Raw genomic sequence first — 10875 nt, 5'->3', positions numbered from 1 at the left:
CCATCCCCGGGGGAGCGAGCAGGCGCCCGGCTCCCCGTTGTCACGAAACCGGCAGCAGCCGGGCCGGAGCGGGACACACTCGCGGCTTTCTCGCCCTCTCTCTGGGCCTTTTTCTCGCTTCTCCCCCGCCTGGAACAACGCAGCCTCGCCTGGGCCGGGGGAGCGCGGTGGCTCTCGGATCGCATCGCTCTCTCTGGGGGCTTTCTCGCTTCTCCCCCGGACTGAACACGCAGCCTCGGCCTGGGCCGGGGAGCGGCTCTCGGATCGCATCGGTCTCTCTGGGGGCTTTCTCGCTTCTCCCCCGACTGAGCACGCAGCCTCGCCTGGGCCGGGGAGCGGCTCTCGGATCGCATCGGTCTCTCTCTCTGGGCTAACCTGTCCCAGTCGAACTGGGTAAGACGGGAAGCCGGACGAAGCCACGCGACTCGCCCCGACATCGGCGGTGTTCTTCTGGCCCTGGCGACCGCACGCGCGTCCGCCCTTCTCCGCCACGGACACAGGCACGGCAACAGCCTGTGGGGATACGGCCCGTCACCTCGTTCCCATAATACGGACAGATGGGCCCGAAGCGGCGGAGGCCGGAAAGAGAACCGATGTACGTGACCGAGGGGGCGCAGTGGCGCACGCCGCCTTCTACGATGACATAGCCGGAGGCAGCGAGAAACAGCGACCCCTTGGAGTACTTCCAGGCCGGCGGCGGACAACAGGTCTACCAGCCATGAAACGGGCAACAGGTCTACCGACGGCTTGCTGCGGACAACAGGTCTACCCAGCCATGAAACGGGCAACAGGTCTACCAAGCTGCGGACACCAGGTCTACCCAGGGCATGCTGCGGACACCAGGTCTACCCACGGCTTGCTGCGGACAACAGGTCTACCCAGCTGCGGACAACAGGTCTACCCAGGGCATGAAACGGGCAACAGGTCTACCAAGCTGCGGACACCAGGTCTACCCAGGGCATGCTGCGGACACCAGGTCTACCCACGGCTTGCTGCGGACAACAGGTCTACCCAGCCATGAAACGGGCAACAGGTCTACCAAGCTGCGGACACCAGGTCTACCCAGGGCATGCTGCGGACACCAGGTCTACCCACGGCTTGCTGCGGACACCAGGTCTACCCAGCCATGAAACGGGCAACAGGTCTACCAAGCTGCGGACACCAGGTCTACCCAGGGCATGCTGCGGACACCAGGTCTACCCACTCAATGCTGCGGACAACAGGTCTACCCAGCCATGAAACGGGCAACAGGTCTACCAAGCTGCGGACACCAGGTCTACCCAGGGCATGCTGCGGACACCAGGTCTACCCAGCCATGAAACGGGCAACAGGTCTACTCACGGCTTGCTGCGGACAACAGGTCTACCCAGCCATGAAACGGGCAACAGGTCTACCAAGCTGCGGACAACAGGTCTACCCAGGGCATGCTGCGGACACCAGGTCTACCCACTCAATGCTGCGGACAACAGGTCTACCCAGGCATGAATCGGGCAACAGGTCTACCAAGCTCCGGACACCAGGTCTACCCACGGCTTGCTGCGGACAACAGGTCTACCCAGCCATGAAACGGGCAACAGGTCTACCAAGCTGCGGACAACAGGTCTACCCAGGGCATGCTGCGGACACCAGGTCTACCCACTCAATGCTGCGGACAACAGGTCTACCCAGGCATGAATCGGGCAACAGGTCTACCAAGCTCCGGACACCAGGTCTACCCACGGCTTGCTGCGGACACCAGGTCTACCCAGCCATGAAACGGGCAACAGGTCTACCAAGCTGCGGACACCAGGTCTACCCAGGGCATGCTGCGGACACCAGGTCTACCCACGGCTTGCTGCGGACACCAGGTCTACCCAGCCATGAAACGGGCAACAGGTCTACCAAGCTGCGGACACCAGGTCTACCCAGGGCATGCTGCGGACACCAGGTCTACCCACGGCTTGCTGCGGACACCAGGTCTACCCAGCCATGAAACGGGCAACAGGTCTACCAAGCTGCGGACACCAGGTCTACCCAGGGCATGCTGCGGACACCAGGTCTACCCACGGCTTGCTGCGGACAACAGGTCTACCCAGCTGCGGACAACAGGTCTACCCAGGGCATGAAACGGGCAACAGGTCTACCAAGCTGCGGACACCAGGTCTACCCAGGGCATGCTGCGGACACCAGGTCTACCCACGGCTTGCTGCGGACAACAGGTCTACCCAGCCATGAAACGGGCAACAGGTCTACCAAGCTGCGGACACCAGGTCTACCCAGGGCATGCTGCGGACACCAGGTCTACCCACGGCTTGCTGCGGACACCAGGTCTACCCAGCCATGAAACGGGCAACAGGTCTACCAAGCTGCGGACACCAGGTCTACCCAGGGCATGCTGCGGACACCAGGTCTACCCACGGCTTGCTGCGGACAACAGGTCTACCCAGCCATGAAACGGGCAACAGGTCTACCAAGCTGCGGACACCAGGTCTACCCAGGGCATGCTGCGGACACCAGGTCTACCCAGCCATGAAACGGGCAACAGGTCTACTCACGGCTTGCTGCGGACAACAGGTCTACCCAGCCATGAAACGGGCAACAGGTCTACCAAGCTGCGGACAACAGGTCTACCCAGGGCATGCTGCGGACACCAGGTCTACCCACTCAATGCTGCGGACAACAGGTCTACCCAGGCATGAATCGGGCAACAGGTCTACCAAGCTCCGGACACCAGGTCTACCCACGGCTTGCTGCGGACAACAGGTCTACCCAGCCATGAAACGGGCAACAGGTCTACCAAGCTGCGGACACCAGGTCTACCCAGGGCATGCTGCGGACACCAGGTCTACCCACTCAATGCTGCGGACAACAGGTCTACCCAGGCATGAATCGGGCAACAGGTCTACCAAGCTCCGGACACCAGGTCTACCCACGGCTTGCTGCGGACAACAGGTCTACCCAGCCATGAAACGGGCAACAGGTCTACCAAGCTGCGGACACCAGGTCTACCCAGGGCATGCTGCGGACACCAGGTCTACCCACGGCTTGCTGCGGACACCAGGTCTACCCAGCCATGAAACGGGCAACAGGTCTACCAAGCTGCGGACACCAGGTCTACCCAGGGCATGCTGCGGACACCAGGTCTACCCACGGCTTGCTGCGGACACCAGGTCTACCCAGCCATGAAACGGGCAACAGGTCTACCAAGCTGCGGACACCAGGTCTACCCAGGGCATGCTGCGGACACCAGGTCTACCCAGCCATGAAACGGGCAACAGGTCTACTCACGGCTTGCTGCGGACACCAGGTCTACCCAGCCATGAAACGGGCAACAGGTCTACCAAGCTGCGGACAACAGGTCTACCCAGGGCATGCTGCGGACACCAGGTCTACCCACTCAATGCTGCGGACAACAGGTCTACCCAGGCATGAATCGGGCAACAGGTCTACCAAGCTCCGGACACCAGGTCTACCCACGGCTTGCTGCGGACAACAGGTCTACCCAGCCATGAAACGGGCAACAGGTCTACCAAGCTGCGGACACCAGGTCTACCCAGGGCATGCTGCGGACACCAGGTCTACCCAGCCATGAAACGGGCAACAGGTCTACTCACGGCTTGCTGCGGACACCAGGTCTACCCAGCCATGAAACGGGCAACAGGTCTACCAAGCTGCGGACACCAGGTCTACCCAGGGCATGCTGCGGACACCAGGTCTACCCACTCAATGCTGCGGACAACAGGTCTACCCAGGCATGAATCGGGCAACAGGTCTACCAAGCTCCGGACACCAGGTCTACCCACGGCTTGCTGCGGACAACAGGTCTACCCAGCCATGAAACGGGCAACAGGTCTACCAAGCTGCGGACACCAGGTCTACCCAGGGCATGCTGCGGACACCAGGTCTACCCACGGCTTGCTGCGGACACCAGGTCTACCCAGCCATGAAACGGGCAACAGGTCTACCAAGCTGCGGACACCAGGTCTACCCAGGGCATGCTGCGGACAACAGGTCTACCCAGCCATGAAACGGGCAACAGGTCTACTCACGGCTTGCTGCGGACAACAGGTCTACCCAGCCATGAAACGGGCAACAGGTCTACCAAGCTGCGGACAACAGGTCTACCCAGGGCATGCTGCGGACACCAGGTCTACCCACTCAATGCTGCGGACAACAGGTCTACCCAGGCATGAATCGGGCAACAGGTCTACCAAGCTCCGGACACCAGGTCTACCCACGGCTTGCTGCGGACAACAGGTCTACCCAGCCATGAAACGGGCAACAGGTCTACCAAGCTGCGGACACCAGGTCTACCCAGGGCATGCTGCGGACACCAGGTCTACCCAGCCATGAAACGGGCAACAGGTCTACTCACGGCTTGCTGCGGACAACAGGTCTACCCAGCCATGAAACGGGCAACAGGTCTACCAAGCTGCGGACACCAGGTCTACCCAGGGCATGCTGCGGACACCAGGTCTACCCACTCAATGCTGCGGACAACAGGTCTACCCAGGCATGAATCGGGCAACAGGTCTACCAAGCTCCGGACACCAGGTCTACCCACGGCTTGCTGCGGACAACAGGTCTACCCAGCCATGAAACGGGCAACAGGTCTACCAAGCTGCGGACACCAGGTCTACCCAGGGCATGCTGCGGACACCAGGTCTACCCAGCCATGAAACGGGCAACAGGTCTACTCACGGCTTGCTGCGGACACCAGGTCTACCCAGCCATGAAACGGGCAACAGGTCTACCAAGCTGCGGACACCAGGTCTACCCAGGGCATGCTGCGGACACCAGGTCTACCCAGCCATGAAACGGGCAACAGGTCTACTCACGGCTTGCTGCGGACACCAGGTCTACCCAGCCATGAAACGGGCAACAGGTCTACCAAGCTGCGGACACCAGGTCTACCCAGGGCATGCTGCGGACACCAGGTCTACCCACGGCTTGCTGCGGACAACAGGTCTACCCAGGCATGAATCGGGCAACAGGTCTACCAAGCTGCGGACACCAGGTCTACCCAGGGCATGCTGCGGACACCAGGTCTACCCACGGCTTGCTGCGGACAACAGGTCTACCAACTCAATGCTGCGGACACCAGGTCTACCCAGCCATGAAACGGGCAACAGGTCTACCAAGCTGCGGACACCAGGTCTACCCAGGGCATGCTGCGGACACCAGGTCTACCCAGCCATGAAACGGGCAACAGGTCTACCAAGCTGCGGACACCAGGTCTACCCAGCCATGAAACGGGCAACAGGTCTACTCACTCAATGCTGCGGACACCAGGTCTACCCAGCCATGAAACGGGCAACAGGTCTACCAACTCAATGCTGCGGACAACAGGTCTACCCAGCCATGAAACGGGCAACAGGTCTACCAAGCTGCGGACACCAGGTCTACCCACTCAATGCTGCGGACAACAGGTCTACCCAGGCATGAATCGGGCAACAGGTCTACCAAGCTGCGGACACCAGGTCTACCCACGGCTTGCTGCGGACACCAGGTCTACCCAGCCATGAAACGGGCAACAGGTCTACCAAGCTGCGGACACCAGGTCTACCCAGGGCATGCTGCGGACACCAGGCCTACCCAGCCATGAAACGGGCAACAGGTCTACCAAGCTGCGGACAACAGGTCTACCCAGGGCATGCTGCGGACAACAGGTCTACCCAGCCATGAAACGGGCAACAGGTCTACTCACGGCTTGCTGCGGACACCAGGTCTACCCAGCCATGAAACGGGCAACAGGTCTACCAAGCTGCGGACACCAGGTCTACCCAGGGCATGCTGCGGACACCAGGTCTACCCACGGCTTGCTGCGGACACCAGGTCTACCCAGCCATGAAACGGGCAACAGGTCTACCAGGCTGCGGACACCAGGTCTACCCAGGGCATGCTGCGGACACCAGGTCTACCCACGGCTTGCTGCGGACAACAGGTCTACCCAGCCATGAAACGGGCAACAGGTCAACCAAGCTGCGGACACCAGGTCTACCCAGGGCATGCTGCGGACACCAGGTCTACCCAGCCATGAAACGGGCAACAGGTCTACTCACGGCTTGCTGCGGACACCAGGTCTACCCAGCCATGAAACGGGCAACAGGTCTACCAAGCTGCGGACACCAGGTCTACCCAGGGCATGCTGCGGACACCAGGTCTACCCACGGCTTGCTGCGGACAACAGGTCTACCCAGGCATGAATCGGGCAACAGGTCTACCAAGCTCCGGACACCAGGTCTACCCACGGCTTGCTGCGGACAACAGGTCTACCCAGCCATGAAACGGGCAACAGGTCTACCCACTCAATGCTGCGGACAACAGGTCTACCCAGCCATGAAACGGGCAACAGGTCTACCAAGCTGCGGACACCAGGTCTACCCAGGGCATGCTGCGGACACCAGGTCTACCCAGCCATGAAACGGGCAACAGGTCTACTCACGGCTTGCAGCGGACAACAGGTCTACCCAGCCATGAAACGGGCAACAGGTCTACCAAGCTGCGGACACCAGGTCTACCCAGGGCATGCTGCGGACACCAGGTCTACCCAGCCATGAAACGGGCAACAGGTCTACTCACGGCTTGCTGCGGACACCAGGTCTACCCAGCCATGAAACAGGCAACAGGTCTACCAAGCTGCGGACACCAGGTCTACCCAGCCATGAAACGGGCAACAGGTCTACCAAGCTGCGGACACCAGGTCTACCCAGGGCATGCTGCGGACACCAGGTCTACCAACTCAATGCTGCGGACAACAGGTCTACCCAGCCATGAAACGGGCAACAGGTCTACCAAGCTGCGGACACCAGGTCTACCCAGGGCATGCTGCGGACACCAGGTCTACCAACTCAATGCTGCGGACACCAGGTCTACCCAGCCATGAAACGGGCAACAGGTCTACCAACTCAATGCTGCGGGCAACAGGTCTACCCAGGCATGAATCGGGCAACAGGTCTACCAAGCTGCGGACACCAGGTCTACCCACGGCTTGCTGCGGACAACAGGTCTACCCAGGCATGAATCGGGCAACAGGTCTACCAAGCTGCGGACACCAGGTCTACCCACGGCTTGCTGCGGACACCAGGTCTACCCAGCCATGAAACGGGCAACAGGTCTACCAAGCTGCGGACACCAGGTCTACCCAGGGCATGCTGCGGACACCAGGTCTACCCAGCCATGAAACGGGCAACAGGTCTACTCACGGCTTGCTGCGGACACCAGGTCTACCCAGCCATGAAACGGGCAATAGGTCTACCAAGCTGCGGACACCAGGTCTACCCAGGGCATGCTGCGGACACCAGGTCTACCCAGCCATGAAACGGGCAACAGGTCTACTCACGGCTTGCTGCGGACACCAGGTCTACCCAGCCATGAAACGGGCAACAGGTCTACCAAGCTGCGGACACCAGGTCTACCCAGGGCATGCTGCGGACACCAGGTCTACCCACGGCTTGCTGCGGACAACAGGTCTACCCAGCCATGAAACGGGCAAGAGGTCTACCAAGCTGCGGACACCAGGTCTACCCAGGGCATGCTGCGGACACCAGGTCTACCCACGGCTTGCTGCGGACAACAGGTCTACCAACTCAATGCTGCGGACACCAGGTCTACCCAGCCATGAAACGGGCAACAGGTCTACCAAGCTGCGGACACCAGGTCTACCCACGGCTTGCTGCGGACACCAGGTCTACCCAGCCATGAAACGGGCAACAGGTCTACCAAGCTGCGGACACCAGGTCTACCCAGGGCATGCTGCGGACACCAGGTCTACCCAGCCATGAAACGGGCAACAGGTCTACCAAGCTGCGGACACCAGGTCTACCCAGCCATGAAACGGGCAACAGGTCTACTCACTCAATGCTGCGGACACCAGGTCTACCCAGCCATGAAACGGGCAACAGGTCTACCAACTCAATGCTGCGGACAACAGGTCTACCCAGCCATGAAACGGGCAACAGGTCTACCAAGCTGCGGACACCAGGTCTACCCAGGGCATGCTGCGGACACCAGGTCTACCCACGGCTTGCTGCGGACAACAGGTCTACCCAGGCATGAAACGGGCAACAGGTCTACCAAGCTGCGGACACCAGGTCTACCCAGGGCATGCTGCGGACACCAGGTCTACCAACTCAATGCTGCGGACACCAGGTCTACCCAGCCATGAAACGGGCAACAGGTCTACCAACTCAATGCTGCGGGCAACAGGTCTACCCAGGGCATGCTGCGGACACCAGGTCTACCCACTCAATGCTGCGGACAACAGGTCTACCCAGCCATGAATCGGGCAACAGGTCTACCAAGCTGCGGACACCAGGTCTACCCACGGCTTGCTGCGGACAACAGGTCTACCCAGCCATGAAACGGGCACCAGGTCTACTCACGGCTTGCTGCGGACACCAGGTCTACCCAGCCATGAAACGGGCAACAGGTCTACCAAGCTGCGGACAACAGGTCTACCCAGCCATGAAACGGGCAACAGGTCTACCAACTCAATGCTGCGGACAACAGGTCTACCCAGCCATGAAACGGGCAACAGGTCTACCAAGCTGCGGACACCAGGTCTACCCACGGCTTGCTGCGGACACCAGGTCTACCAACTCAATGCTGCGGACACCAGGTCTACCCAGCCATGAAACGGGCAACAGGTCTACCAAGCTGCGGACACCAGGTCTACCCACGGCTTGCTGCGGACAACAGGTCTACCCAGGCATGAATCGGGCAACAGGTCTACCAAGCTGCGGACACCAGGTCTACCCACGGCTTGCTGCGGACAACAGGTCTACCCAGCCATGAAACGGGCAACAGGTCTACCAAGCTGCGGACACCAGGTCTACCCAGGGCATGCTGCGGACACCAGGTCTACCCAGCCATGAAACGGGCAACAGGTCTACTCACGGCTTGCTGCGGACAACAGGTCTACCCAGCCATGAAACGGGCAACAGGTCTACCAAGCTGCGGACAACAGGTCTACCCAGGGCATGCTGCGGACAACAGGTCTACCCAGCCATGAAACGGGCAACAGGTCTACTCACGGCTTGCTGCGGACACCAGGTCTACCCAGCCATGAAACGGGCAACAGGTCTACCAAGCTGCGGACACCAGGTCTACCCAGGGCATGCTGCGGACACCAGGTCTACCCACGGCTTGCTGCGGACACCAGGTCTACCCAGCCATGAAACGGGCAACAGGTCTACCAAGCTGCGGACACCAGGTCTACCCAGGGCATGCTGCGGACACCAGGTCTACCCACGGCTTGCTGCGGACAACAGGTCTACCCAGCCATGAAACGGGCAACAGGTCTACCAAGCTGCGGACACCAGGTCTACCCAGGGCATGCTGCGGACAACAGGTCTACCCAGCCATGAAACGGGCAACAGGTCTACTCACGGCTTGCTGCGGACACCAGGTCTACCCAGCCATGAAACGGGCAACAGGTCTACCAACTCAATGCTGCGGACAACAGGTCTACCCAGCCATGAAACGGGCAACAGGTCTACCAAGCTGCGGACACCAGGTCTACCCAGGGCATGCTGCGGACACCAGGTCTACCCACGGCTTGCTGCGGACACCAGGTCTACCCAGCCATGAAACGGGCAACAGGTCTACCAAGCTGCGGACACCAGGTCTACCCAGGGCATGCTGCGGACACCAGGTCTACCCACTCAATGCTGCGGACAACAGGTCTACCCAGCCATGAATCGGGCAACAGGTCTACCAAGCTGCGGACACCAGGTCTACCCACGGCTTGCTGCGGACACCAGGTCTACCCAGCCATGAAACGGGCACCAGGTCTACTCACGGCTTGCTGCGGACACCAAGTCTACCCAGCCATGAAACGGGCAACAGGTCTACCAAGCTGCGGACACCAGGTCTACCCAGCCATGAAACGGGCAACAGGTCTACCAACTCAATGCTGCGGACAACAGGTCTACCCAGCCATGAAACGGGCAACAGGTCTACCAAGCTGCGGACACCAGGTCTACCCACGGCTTGCTGCGGACACCAGGTCTACCAACTCAATGCTGCGGACACCAGGTCTACCCAGCCATGAAACGGGCAACAGGTCTACCAAGCTGCGGACACCAGGTCTACCCAGGGCATGCTGCGGACACCAGGTCTACCCAGCCATGAAACGGGCAACAGGTCTACCAAGCTGCGGACACCAGGTCTACCCAGGGCATGCTGCGGACACCAGGTCTACCCAGCCATGAAACGGGCAACAGGTCTACTCACGGCTTGCTGCGGACACCAGGTCTACCCAGCCATGAAACGGGCAACAGGTCTACCAAGCTGCGGACACCAGGTCTACCCAGGGCATGCTGCGGACACCAGGTCTACCCAGCCATGAAACGGGCAACAGGTCTACTCACGGCTTGCTGCGGACACCAGGTCTACCCAGCCATGAATCGGGCAACAGGTCTACCAAGCTGCGGACAACAGGTCTACCCAGGGCATGCTGCGGACACCAGGTCTACCAACTCAATGCTGCGGACACCAGGTCTACCCAGCCATGAAACGGGCAACAGGTCTACCAAGCTGCGGACACCAGGTCTACCCAGGGTATGTAGCGGACACCAGGTCTACCAACTCAATGCTGCGGACACCAGGTCTACCCAGCCATGAAACGGGCAACAGGTCTACCAAGCTGCGGACACCAGGTCTACCCAGGGCATGCTGCGGACAACAGGTCTACCCAGCCATGAAACGGGCAACAGGTCTACTCACGGCTTGCTGCGGACAACAGGTCTACCCAGCCATGAAACGGGCAACAGGTCTACCAAGCTGCGGACACCAGGTCTACCCAGGGCATGCTGCGGACACCAGGTCTACCCAGCCATGAAACGGGCAACAGGTCTACTCACGGCTTGCTGCGGACACCAGGTCTACCCAGCC

Source organism: Sturnus vulgaris, unplaced genomic scaffold (assembly GCF_052056855.1).
Source record: "Sturnus vulgaris isolate bStuVul1 unplaced genomic scaffold, bStuVul1.hap1 Scaffold_692, whole genome shotgun sequence".
NCBI classification, from domain to species: Eukaryota; Metazoa; Chordata; class Aves; order Passeriformes; family Sturnidae; genus Sturnus; species Sturnus vulgaris.
The sequence above is the reverse complement of the archived record's forward strand: the minus strand, read 5'-3'. Positions refer to the sequence as shown.